Source organism: Triticum aestivum, chromosome 7A (assembly GCF_018294505.1).
Source record: "Triticum aestivum cultivar Chinese Spring chromosome 7A, IWGSC CS RefSeq v2.1, whole genome shotgun sequence".
Taxonomy (NCBI): Eukaryota; Viridiplantae; Streptophyta; class Magnoliopsida; order Poales; family Poaceae; genus Triticum; species Triticum aestivum.
The window spans coordinates 343,232,401-343,249,998 of NC_057812.1; positions in this window are offsets into that span (position 1 = coordinate 343,232,401).

Sequence of the window (17,598 nt, forward strand, 5' to 3'; positions counted from 1 at the left end):
CCAAGGCCAAGGATGTGAAGCACAAGGGGGTTGCCGTGCTCGCGGCAGAACCAGACACCAAGCAGGGCAGAGATCTGCCCCAACCTCCCAAGGGCAGTCGATACTGTGTGTACCATGACCTCCACACCCACAACACCAACGAATGTCAAGAGCTCTGAGCCGTGCGAGAAGGAAGGATCGGCCGTCGCCCCGACCACGGTGACCGGGGCTACGGTCGAGGAGGAGGAAGGAACGCAGGACGCTGGGAAGACCGTGGCCCGCGCCAAGGGTGGCGCGATCAACCTCGCGAGGATCGCTGGCAAGATCCGCCTCGCGAGGGAGACTGGAGGGATCAGCCTCGCGAGGATCGCCTGCAAGGCAACGCAGGCCTCCCTCCGCTGCCGCCATAGCCAAGGAGGAACGAGGACCGCCACCAGGACGAGGGGGCTGGGGGCTTCCAGGAGCCGCGCGCGATCGCCTGCATCCTGGCCGGGGCTCAAGCCCCAGCCTCTCAACGCATCTTCAAGCAGTTCGCCCGCGAAGTGAATGCAGTCCTCCCCAAGCTCGAAGCCACGCGCCCTCTCAGTTGGTCGGCGTGCGCCATCACGTTCAGCTCAACAGATCAGCTCAAGTGTGCGGCTACAGCCGGAGTCCTCCCGATGCTTTGTTCCCCAATCATCAACAACTTGGTGGTCACCAGGACCCTCATCGATGGCGAGGCAGGGCTCAACGTCCTGTCCGTGGAAACATTCAACAATCTCCAAGTGCCCTATAGCCAGCTTCAGCCAACCAAGCCTTTCTCTGGAGTCACCGACGGCTCCACGGTCCCGATTGGGCAGGTCCGCCTCCTTGTCACCTTCGAGGCACGCGACAACTACCGCACCGAACTCATCGACTTCGACGTCGCTCACATTCCCCTGCCGTACAACGCCATCCTTGGGTACCCAGCGCTGGCCAAGTTCATGGCCGTAACTCACCACGGCTACAACGTCCTCAAGATGCCAGGAAGTGGCGGAGTCATCACGGTGCCCTGTGAAGAGAAGGACGCGGTGTGCTCCCTGGAGCGAGCCTTTCAGGACGCGTCACTGGAAGACCCGGATCACGGAAGCAGGAGGCTTCCCTTGACCGCCCCCAAGAAGAAGAAGACATCGTCCGGCCCGGCCCCTCAGGAGGCAGGCCCCTCTAGGCCCGCGCCTGCCCAGGGGGAACCTCCTTCCATTGCATAGGAAAGCGCGCCCGGCGCCCTCCTCAGGCAGGGCTCGGGGGCTCTCCCCTGGAGGGCCACCGACCTGGCTAGGGTCACGAGGGAGGCGCTTGGGCACCACATGGAGGCGTGTTTCGAAGCATGTTTCCCTCAAGAAGGAGTAAGGCAAGGAGAGCCAGACCCTCAGGAGTTCGTCAGCAAGACCATTCAGGAGCTACAGGAGTCAAGAGTCATGAATGGCGGCCACCGCCTACCAGCAGTGGCTCCCCATCCAGGCGAGGATGGTGGGCTGCGCGTCTAGATCGACATACCAGGGCTCAATCGAGTCGCCTCTCTTGAGCGCCTCTGGCCCTCGTGAGTGGGGCGCTGTGGAGGTCCACCCCATAGCTACGTTCGCATGCCTTACGGCTTACCGAACGCGGCTGCCACGTACCAGCGCCTCATGAGGGGCATCATGGAGGCACAAGAGGCCAGGCGTTCCGCAGCCCTGGTGGAGATGGAGATGGTCAGCGAGGAGCCACCAGCGCCTCCGGAGCCTCCCGAGGCCCCTAGGCCTGGGGGCTCGTGAGGATCGGCTTCCGCAGCCCACCGAGTCTGCTACACCAACAGTCCTTCATCCTTAACATCCTCAGGTGACATCTTACAAGTTTCATTTCTAGCTGGGAGCGCCCCCCAGGGCTGCATTATTCCCAGGCCGCGTGGGTCCGTCCCTGCGGTATGTATCCCCTTTTATTTCATGTTGTTAGCTTACCTTGTTGGGGGTGCCCCTCGGGCTGCATCATCCCCAAGTCGCTCGGGCCAGACCCAGCGGCATGTATCCCTTTTGCGTTTATTTTCGGTTATGCGTTCGACCCGCCATGCTTGATTATTTGATGCCGGTCCACGGAACCTCTTCTTCTCCATGCCGACCACTTGCACGTTAAAGGGGGGTACCTGAGCATCGCGACTCAGGGCTCTTACTAGCTCTCCAGCCCTCACCCTCTAGCCTTGTCCATGGCATCGTGACCTGGCATACTAGCGACGGCTGAGACCAGCTTGAGGGCCGGGACCCGAGGACGTAGAGTGCCGACATCTAACCAAATTTGCAGGGACACATCACAAGATAAGGCCCAGTGCCAGGCGCAACCCGCCTAGAGGTAGGGCCCCGTGAGTCCCGCGCTGGCTCACGGGTGCCCAGATACACCTCGCCAGGCCCTACCGTGCCAGCCACGTGTCAGGGCAGGGCTGTACATGCCCCGGGGGCTCCTCCCGGAGGGGGGCCCCCTCCCACGTACCAGTGGAAGCACCATGCTCCGCGCTGGCTGACGACACTGCCGAGGAGCGGCTATGCCCGTACACATACGGAAGTGCTATGCTCCGCGCTTGTGATAAACAACTGAGGGTGGCCCCCGGGCCGCATCAACCTCAGGGAGCCCAGAGCTCAGTGTCTAGCCTCATCGCAACGCCTCCCCTCGGGAGTGCCGCGCGAGGGGGCTGGGCACGGGGGCCGCGCCTGGGTCACGCCCAAACGCACGTCGCCCAGCCAGGCCCCCCCGGGCCTGGTTCGTCGTCCGTCTCTCGCCGAGCGGAGCCAAGGTACGAAGGCCGTTTGAGCGTCAAGGGGGACTCCTGAGCATCGCGACTCAGGAGCCTAACTGGTCACGTAGCCCCTCACTCCTTAGTTCCGAAAGGCTAACGGCGGTTGAGCTATGCGCGCGGCCGGGCTCTGCAGACGTAGAGCGGTAGATCCACCCACATCATACCTTCCTACTTGCTGTTTGTGCGCCAAGGGGGACTCCTGAGCATCGCGACTCAGGAGCCTAACTTGTCACGTAGCCCCTCACTCCTTAGTCCCGTCTTGGTTTCCGGTCGGGGCTAACGACGGCTGAGGTATGTGCGGGGCCGGGCTCTGCCGACGTAGAACATAAGCAAGTAGGAAGGAAAAGCGTAAATCTCAAGGAATTCCAAAGCAAATATTACAGTCCACACTGTTATCTCAATGCTAAATGCAAGTTTAAACGCCTCCCCGAGGCATGATACATGTGCAGGAATTAAAGGCAGGATAGGAGCCACAACGGAGTCACTTGTCGGCGATGGAGCAGCGCGGAGTGGCTTCGCCTCATGGAGCAGTGGGGTCGGCAGCGCCTTGCTTCGGCTTGGTGCTGAAGGCCCGGAACTTCCCCAGCAGAGCCTCCGCACGACCCTTCACGGCCTCGGCAGCGGCAGCGGCATGCTCGCCGCTTACTGGCTCCAGCAGGCTGTCGAGGTCGACGCCGGGATCGCGAAGGTAGATGTGGGTGAGGACCCGTGTCAGCGCTGCAGAAGACAGGACATGCGCCTCGGCCTCGGCCGTGGGGCCAAGGCCAAGGGCGACATCTTCAAGAGCACGAACCAGGAAGGGAAGCAGCTTGGCGGGGCCGTCCTCGGCGCTAGCCAGCGGGCTCTCCAGGCCGCTGTCGTAAAGCATCCTCAGCGAGGAGCGAGCCTTCGCCTCCATCTTTGTGAAGGCCACACGGTCCTCGGCAAGAACCAGAGCCTTGTCGTCCAGCTCGGCCTTCCTTGCCCCCAACTCCTGCTCCAGCGCACCTAGGCGGTCGCGGCGCTTCCTGAGCTTGACCTCCTTCTCCTTGACGGCCGCCTCGCGAGCCTTCACGCCTTCTTCCTGCTATTGGCGAAGGCGGACCTCTTTCGCGAGCTGGTCCCGCGGGCCTTGCAGCTCGTCCTCCAGCGCCTTGCAGCGACCACGGACGTCGACCACCTCCCCTAGGGCTGCGTCACGAGTAGCCTTCGCCTCAAGGACGGCCTGCTTCTCCTCATCGCAAGCCATCGAGGCCTGGACCAGCGCCACCCGAATCGAAGCGTCGGATCGAATCAATCCTGAAGCCAGCTCCAAGCGCCCGACCACCAAGCGAGGGTCGGCGCCAAGAAGATCCTACCACAGCCAGTCCAGCTCAGCAGCGGCACGATCCAGAACGGCATGAGGAGTCGGAGAAACAGCAGTCGGTGGAGTAGAAGGAGAAGGCGGCAGCGCGGCCACAGCATCCTGAGGCGGAGTCTGCTGCGCCCCAACGGCTGTAGTGGCGGCAACAGGCAAAGGCACCTCGGGAGTCACTTGGGCCATGGGGGCTGAGCTCGCCCCCGCCGGCTCAGCCAGGCCTCGCGAGGACGACCGGGCAGGAGAAGCCCGTGAGTCACGGTCACCCTCCTTCGCGGGCAGAGGCGCTGCCACGGATGGAACCTTGGGAGCTCCCTTCGGCTTCTTTGCTGCGGGCGCCAGCCTATCCAAGAGATGTGGACGTCAAGCCTCAGAAGCAGAACAAGAAATAAAGAAAGAATCAAGCACTTATGGGTCGTCGCCAGTGAGCTCAAGCGGCCTCCGGCCAAATTTGAAGCCCGAAAGCCGGCTAGAAGGGTCAACCTCGGGAAGCTTCGAAGCGGAAGGTGCGTCTGCGGTCCGCCTCAGGGCCGGGGCAGACCCGCGGGAGATCAGCCCGGTCCTGTCCTTCTTCGGGATCGGGGGCAAGGCCCCGCCGTCCTGCTTGTCATCATCCTCGTCGTCATCGCTCGGAGAGAGGTGGAGAACGCGGGACCTGCACTGGAGGAGGGGAGCCCTCGACTCTCCATCAGTCGCCTCGGAGTCAGGCCCTTTTTCCCGCTCCCCTCCTTCCTCCTCTTTGCTGGAGTCGTCGGAGGGCACGTCCACCGGTTCCTCGGAAGTTTCCATGGGCACGGGCCCGTCCCCGTTGATGACGGGCATGGACTCCACTACCTACTCCCAGTCATCGCAGAGGAACAAGGGCGTCGGAGCGCCCTCCAACCTCGCCACATCGCACCCGACCAGAGATTGGAGGACCACAGCCAGATCTCTGTCGGCCAAGGCCGTGGGGCTCGGATGGGGCCTCCACATCGGAAGTGAGTACTGCCGAAGTGGAGCCAGCTGGTGCTCCTGGAATTCCCTCAGCAGCGACGCGCCGGTCAGCTTCGCCACCGCCATGTTGGCCGGCCTCAGATCCGCGTCCATCTTATCCAACACCAGCTTCGCGCGGGGGTCCGCGAGCTCCGCTCGACCCCAATTGCTGGAGCTCGTGGGTTGCTCCGTGGGCAAGATCAGCCGAGGGTGGATGCGCCCAGCATCCGCCAAGACCCACTTGCTCCTGAAGCCCTCAATCCTTTTCTCGGGGTTCGAAATGGCAATGGCGCCACCGTACGCCATGAAGCTCGCGCACGTGGAAGCAGGACCGCGAGAGGTCCGGAGGTAGAAGTAGTGGCGCAGCAAGGCCACTGAGGGCTGCACCCCTACATGAGCCTCGCAGTAATAGGCGAAGATCGCCAGGACAAGTACGGAGTTGGGGTGGAGATGTAGAGCCTGTAGCTTATAATGGCGGAGGACAGAGAAGAAGAACTCGGAGAAGAGAGGCACCAGGCCAGCAGCAATGGCGCTTACGAAGAACGGATAGAAGGTGCTCCCTTGACCCTCAGGGGTGGCGGAGCCGGCCTTGAACACCTTCGCCCCATCAATGCCCCGCGCGGCTGCCATCCGGCGCAACCGGGCGAGGCTCGCCTCCGACACGTTCGACGTGTCTAGTGCAGACGAGTACCAAGCTACGGCCGGGGACTGACGAGGCACCATGACTTCCTAGGTCACGCGGTCGGAGTGGATCTGGAAATTTTGGAGGAAGGAAGGAGAGGCACAAGAAAGGGGATCTGAGCAGCAACCGGAGAAAGCAAAAAGCAAAGCCTAGGCAGATGCCGCTCCTTTATCAACTCATACGGTTGCTAAGGCGCTCACGTCCAATCAACCGCCACGTGGTGCCCAAGACCGCAGGCTGTTAGGGCCCGCGGCGCTTCGCTCTTGCCCTTCCACCTCCCTACACGGCCAAGTCCAGGCGTGCCTTGGGACCGGGGGCTACTGTCGGTGTTCTGGGAACGGGGGTCCCTAGACTTGCCTGCCTGCGGCCTGCAGCGTGGCTCAAAGGGGGGCCCAGCACGGCCCATCTTCATCAACATAGACCCAAGACCTTCGTGAGGGTCCAAGCCTCGTGGGGCGGACGACACGGAGCTTCCTCAGGCACGGCCTCACCAGGCTGGCTCGCGAGGAGGCGGAGAGATCAAGGCGGGGTACCTCACGAGGTGCCCGTGACGCAAGCCATGACGACCAAGGGCGCCAGGCGGGCGCCAGCCCGCGCAGTGTCCTCCTTTCCCCTTTGGTGCAAAGGGGGCAAGCGTAGCCGCGGAGTACCGAGGCATCAGGCAAAGGTTGCCATTTCGGTGCAACAAGACCAAGACCAGGAGGACCGCAAGACGGAGGTCATCGTGGAGCCCAAGACGGTGTCACCACCAGAGCTTTGTGCAGTCGAGGACCAACTTTAGTGAGGATAAGTGTACTAGATGTTCCCCATCAAAATGGCCAATTGTTGGCGCCCTTGCCGCTCAATATTTGGGAAGAGGCCCAGGGCCATTGCCTATAAATAGGACCAACCACCCACAAGGATCGGGGTTCGGGTTCGGGGTAAAAGGAAGGTTAGAGACAGAGATCGAGGATCAAGGATCGGATCGAAATCAGAGAGAGAAGGGTGACTGAACTCCTCCTAGCAGTTCGTCCCCCCCAGCAAAGAACAGACCCTTGCGAGGTTGTTCTTCCTTGTATTGTTCATCACCATCAGCCCAAGAGGCAATCCACCACACCACACACTGGAGTAGGGTATTACACCACAACGGTGGCCCGAACCAGTATAAACCCTGTGATTCTTGTGTTGTTCTTTCCTTAGCTTATATCTTAGCAAGGCGGAGGGGTGCAGGTAGGTAGGAGGTGAAATCTCCACGCGCACCCCAGTGTTCGAACCTCAAGGGTCTGCCGGAACCCGAAATCCGACAGAAGTTGGCGACAAAGCAATTGTGCATCTCGTTCCAGGAAGATATGGAGCCCGGAGGCAGGTTCAGGAACCACGAACGAGCGCCATCCTTGAGAGACATAGGGAACTAGTTCGCCATGACTTTCTCGTCGCCGTTGCCCGCCTCGATGCTCCGCTCGTAGAGCTGCAAGAACTCTGCGGGGTCGGGCGTGCCGTCGCAGCGAGGAGGCAGATCTAGCTTGAACTTGCCTGGCCAGGCGACGCTACGCAGCTCGGGGGTGAAGGCGTGGCATCTGGCCGTAGTCACCGGGACCTGTCGTGGAGGTGGAGCCTGGTCTTGGTGCCCATGCGCTACCACGGAAAGTGGCGCATGGCGCTGCCGCGGCAAGCGATCCTGACACGGCGGTGCAGGGAGCGGTGGAGCATTCTCTTGCGGTCGGGGAACTTCTTGACAACTTCTTTCTTCACGAGCGGGCGCTTGACACAGTGGGTCGCGCCGCAGAGCCGCGCGCCTTGGCGCCAGGGCACCATCTTGTTGCAGGGATGGCGGAGGTGCTGCATGAGCTACGTCGCCTGTAGCTGGCGATGGACGAGGCAGCGAGAGGGACGGTGCAGGGGAGCCCCCTGCGGTGCTGATGAGCTCGGCGATGCGGTCCAGCCAGTTCTCGTAGAGGTCGTCGACTAGGCGGTAACGCAGAAGCTCGAGCGCCATGAGTAGCACGGCCCGCGCGTCCGTGGGAGCGTGACGAGCGTGAGACGAGGAACCAGTGGGGGTCAGCGATGGGTGCAACGAGGATGCTTGTTGTTTGTTCCCCGCCGAGCCGGTGGCGGCGTTGGCGGCGGGTGATGGAGAACGACGGGGAGGCCCGCCGACAAGAGCCATCTGGGCGACGCGGGTGGCAAGGGCGGCCCGGCGCTCAGCTCGGGCGGGATGAGCGTCCGACATGGTTGCGACGAAGCAGTGAAACACGGAGCAATGGAAAGAAAGCTTTGGCACACCCCTACCTGGCACGCCAAATGTCAGATTTCGGGTTCCGGCAAAACCCTTAAGGTTCGAACACTGGGGTGCGCACAAAGATCTCTCCCTCACTGATCACGATCAGACACTTCGCGATTTCTAGGCTAGGCACACAAACTCACAACACACAAGACACAAGATTTATACTGGTTCGGGCCACTGTTGTGGTGTAATACCCAACTCCAGTGTGGTGGTGGTGGATTGCCTCTTGGGGCAGAGGATGAAGAGTACAAGGGGAAGAACAGCCTACTGAGGAGAGGTGTTCTTCTGCTTGGTGAACTTGTGGTTGTCTGGATCCATATTCTAGCTATGGTGGTGGCTAGTCCTATTTATAGAGGCCCTGGTCCTCTCCCTAAATATTGAGCGGGAAGGGAGCCAACAACGGTCAATTTGAAAGGGGATAGCTAGTACAACTTATCCTGACAAAAGTAGTCTTCGCCTGCCAAAGGCTCTAGTGGTGATGCCATCTTGGACTCCATGGTGACCTATGTCCTGCTGTCCTACTGGTCTTGTTCTTGTTGCACTGATATGGAAACCTTTGCTTGATGCCTCGGTACTCTTCGTCTGCGCTTGCCTCCTTAGCACCGAAGTGCAAATAAGGACACTGTGTGTGTTGGCGCCCGCCTGGAACCTACCTGGCCTTGGTCGTCATGGCTCATGTCACTGGAACTTCGCGGGGTTTGTCTTGCCTTGATCTCTCCGCCCCTCACGAGCCAGCCTGGTGAGGCCGCTCCTGAGGAGGTCTTGTGTCGTCCGCCTCGCGAGGCTTGGCCCCTCGCGAGGGTCTTGAATGCTTGTTGGTGAAGATGGGATGTACGGGCCCGCTTGCAGAGCCACGCCGTGGGCCGCAGGCAGGCAAGTCTGGGGACCCCCGTTCCCAGAAGGCCAACAATATCCATGCGTAGAGGTACTTGGCAGCTTTGTGTAGACGAACTTGAGGTGGTCTTGGACTGGGTGATCTTGGCGTATAGGGACAACATACGTGACTTGGGCGGCGCTGGGCATCGAGATCGGGAGCGTGCTCACTCGGGCATGGAGCTGAAGATGGATGATGGCAGTGATTTGGCGGAGGTAGGAGATGGCATCTTGGCGTGGTTCCGACGAAGGGCAATGCTGGAACGACCGGGGCGCGGGTCACCAAGGCGGCGACCGCACGCACAAAGCAGAGGCATGGCATGAGGCGAGGACAAAGCAGAGGCGACTAGAGGTCGCAGATGACCAGGGCAACACGGCGATGGCAGATCCGGGCACGGGAACCCGCTCCCGACGGTGGCGGCGGGCGGAGTTAAAGGAGGTGACACAAGTGGTAGAGGAGGGCGGCTGGCGTCCTCGGGTCCCCTGCTTGCGAGTACAGGGGTGCGCGGGGCTGGGCCTCGAGCAGAGCACAGACGAGGAGGAAGGGCGCGAAGTAGATGGCTGTAGATCGACGGAACTTGGCACCTCGATGAAGAGCAGCAGCAACGAGCGGCTCCGAGAGAGGGACTTGGTCGGCATGGGTGTAGAGGAAGGAGCTCTGATGCAGTTCCCGCTCGTCTTGGTCGTCAGTAGGCATCGCATGGAGGAGCAGGGGGAGAGGCAGTCGGGGACGGGGAAAGGGTGTCACTCCTCTGTGTGTGTGCATGTGGCTGCGGGCAGGAACGAGAGGGAGAGATGGGGATCGGGTGAGAGCGCAGTGAGGGGCTAGGGTTATAGGAGGGGGTCAGATGGGCCTAGGCCTTAGCGGGCTGCTGGGAGGCCCAGGTGGGCTAGACTATCTTCTCTCTCCCTCTTATTTTCTTTAACAGAAAAGCATTATAGATAATAATAGGGAAGAGGTGGTTAGGGAAAGGATTTGAGCATGCGGGTAATTTTCCTGGACTCACAAAAATGAGTTTGATCCCAGAAAAAACTAGAAGTGGGCACGCGTGTGAAGTTGAATTCAAACTCATTTGAATTTCATTCAAATGGTTTGAACCCACGACGAAGTTTTAGGAGTGTCCAAAAATGTTGAGAATTTAGAAAATGCCTCGATAGATGGGAAAGGAGGCAAGGTTAGAGAGTCAAAACTTGAAGAAGGAAAGGCCGAGGGATTTAACATGCATGTCTGTTGTGGTAAACTCCAAATTAATGTAATATAATTTTTATAGCTCCCTAATAATATTGGGAGGATATATGTTACAAAGAGAAATCACCATGTGCATTTCCCTCGATTTAAATGGATCGAAGATCCATACAATTTGTTTATGTGAGTTTTAGTTGGTTTGTGAAATTAATGGCATGATGACATGATGCAATGTAAATGATGCTACGAAGAATGCAACAGGCAAATAAAACACACGGCGAAACTCGGAATACACGGAAGGCTCCTGGAGCGTTGGTCTCGGGTCATTACACGTCTGCTCCGAAGTAAGGGCTTGGGGATGATATTCGTCGTGATCGTGCGACAGGCCACCACCAGCATCTCCGCCACCACCACGACAGAATCCGGGCGGGCTGCAACGAGAGTCGACCACGAGGACTTCCGCCGCAGGGTCACTGCTTCCGCACTCGGAAAGAGTGTATGGTCCATAGAGAGATTCGTCGAGATCGATTGTCGCGACTTGAGGTATGGTCGACTGGTGAGCCATCGCATGCTTCACCCACCACTGTAGCCGCGATCAACCAGATCACTTGTGACGGCGAACAGTGGGTAGCGTGGATGCCGCGGGAGCCGACCATTACTGGGTCTACGGCTGCCGCAGAAGGACGCCACGAGCGCATGCACAAAAGTGCGTCTCCCCGCGGACGGGGAGCATCTCAACGTCGAGGGGGCTTCTTGGAGCCAGGCGGAGTCGTCGGCGATGAAAATGAGCACTCCGAGGCAGACCTCGTGGCCCAGGGACAAACCACCGCTGGAAACCATGTTGATGGAGATCAAAAAGATTGCAACCTCATAGGAAGTCGCTAAGATGCCTGCCCCATGGTGGGCACCAACTGTCGTGGGAGTGAGTCTGACAGTAAGAATAGGGGGTACGTAGTAGGAGGCAAGGCCCTAGCTACGGCAAGGTTGTACATGCAAGTTTTACGACTTCAGGCCCCTCTCGGAGGAGGTAATAGCCCTACGTCTCGGTGCCTCGGAGGCTTGTCGACTGGATTGTGTGTGAGAGTTACATGGGGTGCGATCCCTTATACCAGAGGAGGGGGTGGCTTATACAGAGTGCGTCGGACCCCTCCAGCTGTCAGTTACACAGGGTTCAATGTGAGTTAAGGTAGGGGCGTTACTAGTAACGTCTACTATAAATGACTATTAATGATCTTTTTTACTACGGAGTGAACGCCTGACAGTTGCTATACTGGGGCGATTGTAGGCCGTCTGTGCTACGAGTGATTCTTTTGTATGGTCGAGTGTAATGATCATGTCAAGTGGAATTGGGGTATCCGAGTGGAACAGTTGGTCGAGTGGATTGCACTCAAAGGTGATTTCAGTCGGAATCTTCTATTGGACATTGAATGTTTTTGACTCTAGGGTAGTGTCTTTGGGTAGGGCATCTAGGTCAGGCCTATGACCCTACCCTAGATACATGTCATCGTCAGGTACAACTACCTCATCAAGTTCTACTTTCCTCCCACTCACTTCTTTCAGGAGAAACTCCTTCTCTAGAAAGGTTTCATTCTTGGCAACAAAGATCTTGCCTTCGGATCTGTGGTAGAAGGTGTACCTAATTGTTTCCTTAGGGTATCCTATGAAGACACACTTCTCCGATTTGGGTTCGAGTTTATCATGCCGAAGCCTTTTGACATAAGTATCGTAGCCCCAAACTTCAATAAATGACAACTTAGGTTTCTTGCCAAACCATAGTTCATACGTTGTCATCTCAACGGATTTAGACGGTGCCCTATTTAACATGAATGCAGCTGTCTCCAATGCATAACCCCAAAATTATAGTGGTAAATCGGTAAGAGACATCATAGATTGCACCATATCTAATAAAGTACGATTATGACGTTCGGACACACCATTACGCTGTGGTGTTCCATGTGGCGTGAGTTGTGAAACTATTCCACATTGTTTTAAATGAAGGCCAAACTCGTAACTCAAATATTCACCTCCATGATTAGAATGTGGAAACTTTATTTTCTTATTACGATGATTATCCACCTCACTCTGAATTTTTTTGAACTTTTCAAATGTTTCAGACTTGTGTTTCATTAAGTAGATATACTCATATCTGCTCAAATCATTTGTAAAGGTCAGAAAATAATGATACCTGCCGCGTGCCTGAACACTCATTGGACCGCATACATCGGTATGTATTATTTCTAATAAGTCATTGGCTCACTCCATTCTTTCGGAGAACGGAGTTTTAGTCATCTTTCCCATGAGGCATGGTTCACAAGTATCAAATGATTCATAATCAAGTGATTCCAAAAGCCCATCTGCATGGAGTTTCTTCATGCGCTTTACAGCAGTATGACCTAAAGGGCAGTGCTGCAAATATGTTGCACTATCATTATCAACTTTGCATCTTTTGGCATCAATATTATGGATATGTGTATCACCACAATTGAGATTTAACAAAAATACACCACTCTTCAAGGGTGCATGACCATAAAAGATATTACTCATATAAATAGAACAACCATTATTCTCTGATTTAAATGAATACCCGTCTCGCAGTAAACAAGACCCAGATATAATGTTCATGCTCAACGTTGGCACCAAATAACAATTATTAGGGTCTAAAACTAATCCTGAAGGTAGATGTGGAGGTAGCGTGCCGACGGCGATCACATCGACCTTGGAACCATTCCCAACGCGCATTATCACCTCGTCCTTAGCCAATCTTCGTTTAATCCGTAGCTCATGTTTCGAGTTACAAATATGAGCAACTGAACCAGTAGCAAATACCCAGGCGCTACTACAAGCATTAGTAAGGTACACATCAATAACATGTATATCAAATATACCTTTGTTCACTTTTCCATCCTTCTTATCCGCCAAATACTTGGGGCAGTTCTGCTTCTAGTGACTAGTCCCTTTGTAGGAGAAGCACCCAGTTTCAGGCTTGGGTCTAACATTGGGCTTCTTCCTTGGAGTGGAAACTTGCTTGCAATTCTTCTTCAAGTTCCCTTTCTTTCCCTTGCCCTTATTCTTGAAACTAGTGGTCTTGTTAACCATCAACACTTGATGCTCCTTGATTTCTACCTTCGCAACTTGGAGCATTGCGAAGAGCTCGGGAATTGTCTTCTCCATCCCTTGCATATTATAGTTCATCACGAGCCTTTATAGCTTGGTGGTAGTGATTGAAGAACTCTGTCAATAACACTATCATCTGGAAGATTAACTCCCAGCTGAGTCAAGTGATTATGATACCCGGACATTTTGAGTATGTTTTCATTGACAGAAATGTTCTCCTCCATCTTGCAGCTATAGAACTTTAAGAAGACTTCATATCTCTCAACTCGGGCATTTGCTTGAAATATTAACTTCAACTCTTGGAACATCTCATATGCTCCATGACGTTCAAAGCGTCTTTGAAGTCCCGATTCTAAGTCGTAAAGCATGGCACACTGAACTATCGAGTAGTCATCACATTGAGCTTGCCAGACGTTCAAAACATCAGCATCTGCTCCTGCAGCAGGCCTTTCACCTAGCGGTGCATCAAGGACATAATTCTTTTGTGCAGCAATGAAGATAATCCTCAAGTTACGGACCCAGTCACTACAAAAAAAGACACATCCATGACATTTTGGGGGCCGAACGAATTTTTTCCTGTCATACTTATGACACTTCTATGACGATAATTATGACAAAACCTGGTATCATCATAGATGTGGTGGGATCCTACTTCTATGACAAAAAATCATGACAAAAATGGGCTTTTCGTCCTGGGCGGGTTGGAGACGCAGCTGCATGACATTCTTTGGGTCGTCCATGACGAAAAAACCAGGGTAGAAGCAAGGGCGAGGAAAATATTGGGGTGTTCCCAGTTACGGTGGGTGGTCTGGGCCGAGCGATGCATAGAGGTTTACGCATTTCTCTCATACATGCACGCGCGTGGGTGCGAGGCGTTGGGATCTAACTGAACCCGAGTGAGGCATTCTCCTACTGAACCCAAGCAATTGCACTGCAGGCTACGCGTTAGTGAACCCGAGCGATCGATCGATGGCTGTTAACTGAACCTGATCGAGCGATTCCTTCACTACTGCTGCTAACTGAAGCCGATCGATGCTGCCTCTGGATGAACAGTGAGCGTTGCTGGGGGGTTTGGATGAACAGTTCCCGGTGGGGGTGGATGAACAGGACCCCGTGGTGTTGCCTCTGGATGAACAAGACCCCAATCGATCGAGCCGGTTGGGGCTGGATGAACAACACTGTAACACCCTCGATGCGACTATATCTCCCACGTGTCGAGGCACGACTTAGAGGCATAATCGCATTGAAGGCATATGTCGCAAGTAAGGCAATCTTCACAACATCCCATGTAATATAAATAATAAAGGGGAGAGAACATAGTTGGCTTACACTCGCCACGTCAATCAAGTACATAAACAACATTACATCAACCAAACACTCATGGCCCGACTACGGCGCCAAAATAAAAGATAACCCAACATGCGACACGGTCCCGATCACCCCAACTGGGAACCACTACTGATCATCAGGAAAGGAAACATGGTAACGTTGAGAGTCCTCGTCGAACTCCCACTTGAGCTCAAGCGCGTCTCCTGGAGCGGAATCAACAGGCCCTGCATCTGGTGTAATAGTAATCTGTGAGCCACAGGGACTCAGCAATCTCGCACCCTCGCGATCAAGACTATTTAAGCTTATAGGTAAGGCAAGGAAAATATATGAGGAGGTGCAGGAAGCGACTGGCAAAAATATGGTGGCTATCCTGTTCGCAAAAGAGAGCGAGAAGAGGAGGCAAAGCACGAGCGAGAAACTAGAGAGCAACCTGCGCAAACATTACTCCAACACCGTGTCCACTACCCGGACTCCACCAAGAAGAGGCCATCACGGTAACGGACTCAGTTGATTCATTTTAATTAAGTTAAGGTTCAAGTTATCTACAACCGGACATTAACAAATTCCCATCTGCCCATAATCGCGGGCACGGCTTTCGAAAGTTCAATCCCTGTAGGGGAGTCCCAACTTAGCCCATGACAAGCTCTCACGGTCAACGAAGGAATAGACCTCCTCCCAAGACGTTCCGATCAGACTCGGTATCTCGGTTCTTCAAGACACTTCGACACGTTAAAACAAGACCAGCAACACCGCCCGAATGTGCCGACAAATCCCGATAGGAGCTGCACATATCTCGTTCTCAGGGCACACTCAGATGAGACATCCTACGAGTAAAACCAAGGTTGGGCATTGCTGGAAAAGCTTTAATCAAGGCGAACTATCAAGGGGTTCCCATTATAACCCAACCGCGTAAGGAACGCAAAATCCGGGAACATAACACCGATATGACGGAAACTAGGGCGGCAAGAGTGGAACAAAACACTAGGCGAGAGGCCGAGCCTTCCACCCTTTACCAAGTATATAGATGCATTAAGGATATCCCAACAAGTAAATAAATGTTCCAACAAGGAACGGCCTCCAATCTTCACCTGCAACTAGCAACGCTATAAGAGGGGCTGAGCAAAGCGGTAACATAGCCAATCAACGGTTTGCTAGAACATGGTGGGTTAGAGGTTTGACATGGAAATTTGGGAGGCTTGAAAGCAAGTGGTAGGCATCGTAGCATTGGCATAGCAAAAGAGCGAGCAAAATAGCATAGCAAAGATAGTAGTGATTTCGAGGGTATGATCATCTTGCCTGCACAGTTGTCAGAGTTGACTGGATCCTCGAAAGCAAACTCAACGGGCTCCTCATTAGCGAACTCGTCTCTCGGCTCTACCCAAACAAGACAAACAAGCAACAATGACACAATCAACCACGTGCAAGGATCAACCCACATGATGCAAAGATGGTATGCTATGTGGGATGCGATGCGGGATGCATATGCAAGATGTGACAAGGAATGCATGAATCTGGCCTCAACTTGGAAATCCAAGTGTGCCACTGGAAAGATGAGATGAAATCGCTTAAAACGATATAAAGAACGCCGGAGTCGGAGTTACAGTTTGGAAATGGCAAGCAATTCAAATATGACACTGGTCTGCAATTTACAGCAAGTAGCCATCTAAATGCAATGAGATGAACATGCTACAGCACTCAAACATGACAACAAAATAGATGGCAGGGATGCATTAGAGATGCTTAACAAAAGTCTAGCACTGAGCTACGGCCAATTCATCCATTACCAGGTTCAAACAAGCATGGCAAAAATGCATATGGCAAACAGATTTCAGACTTAGTGAAATTAACACTTGTCTGGAATTTCAGATCAGGTAGCACACTTCGGAGCAACAAAACTACATGCTACAGGAACTAAAAATGGCAAAGTAAAACATGGCATGGAGCTACTCAAAGAGCTTAACAAAAGTCCCTTAGTGACCTTGAGCCAAAAGGGATCAGAAAATACAATTGCAAGCATGTGAACATGACAAAAACATAATCAGTTTTCAGACTTAGTGAAAACTGGCACATGCTGAAAACAGATATCAAGTAGGCATGTATACGAGCTTGATGCACTCACTAAGGTGCAACTCATGACAAGCTAAGCATACATCCATCAAGAATACACAAAATTCAAGCTTGACATGGCAAGAACAATAGCATAGCATGCACGGATCAACTACAACATCATTGGCAAAATTGCAAACAAGTTGACAATCTGCCCAGATTCACAAAGTAGCAAAAGTAGAGCTCGATTGACTCAAGCTAGGGTGCTCCATAATTGCAAACAAAGACATGGATGGATAGAGCACTACAAGATTAACAAAACATCCTTACTGATCATCCTCAAAAGAGGCACGTATCACTAGGAAACAACATGAACATATGGCAATATGAGATAAACAGCTCAAGGACTTAGTGGAAATGCTAAGTCCCTGAAATCGGAATTACCAAGTGCACCACTTTGCAAGCTTGTGCTAGTCACCACACACATCACAAAAATATATGAGTTGCACCTCTGGAAAGAAGACAAAGCCCTTAACAAAACATATGTAGAGCATCAGGGCATATCATGCACACAATAAACATGGCAAAAATGACAAATATCTAAATGGAGTAGCAGATCTGACAAATATCTCAAGTAGCCCTCTTCTAACAGCATTTCTGGCATCAAGATGAACTCAAATGAAAATGATTCAATGGAATGAAATGATGTACTCTCTGAGATGAACATTTTGATATGCTATATGGCCAAAACGGAGGTACGGATGCAAAGTTACGGCATGATGAACATAGGCACTTGAAACTGGAAAAACAGGGGACTTGGTAGAATTCGACCTCCGGATCTAGGGTTTGAGGTCAATGGCGACGCCGGTGGCTTCGCCGGCAATGTGGCGGCGGGGCGGCGCTGGTGGATGGCCGGGGAGGTCAGGGACTGCCAGATCCGGTCCGGCCCGACCGGATCCGCGGCAAGGGCGGCGGCGGCGCGCGCTCCGGCGAGGCGCGGGGTGGCAGCGAGGCGAGGCGAGGAGAGGAGAGGCGA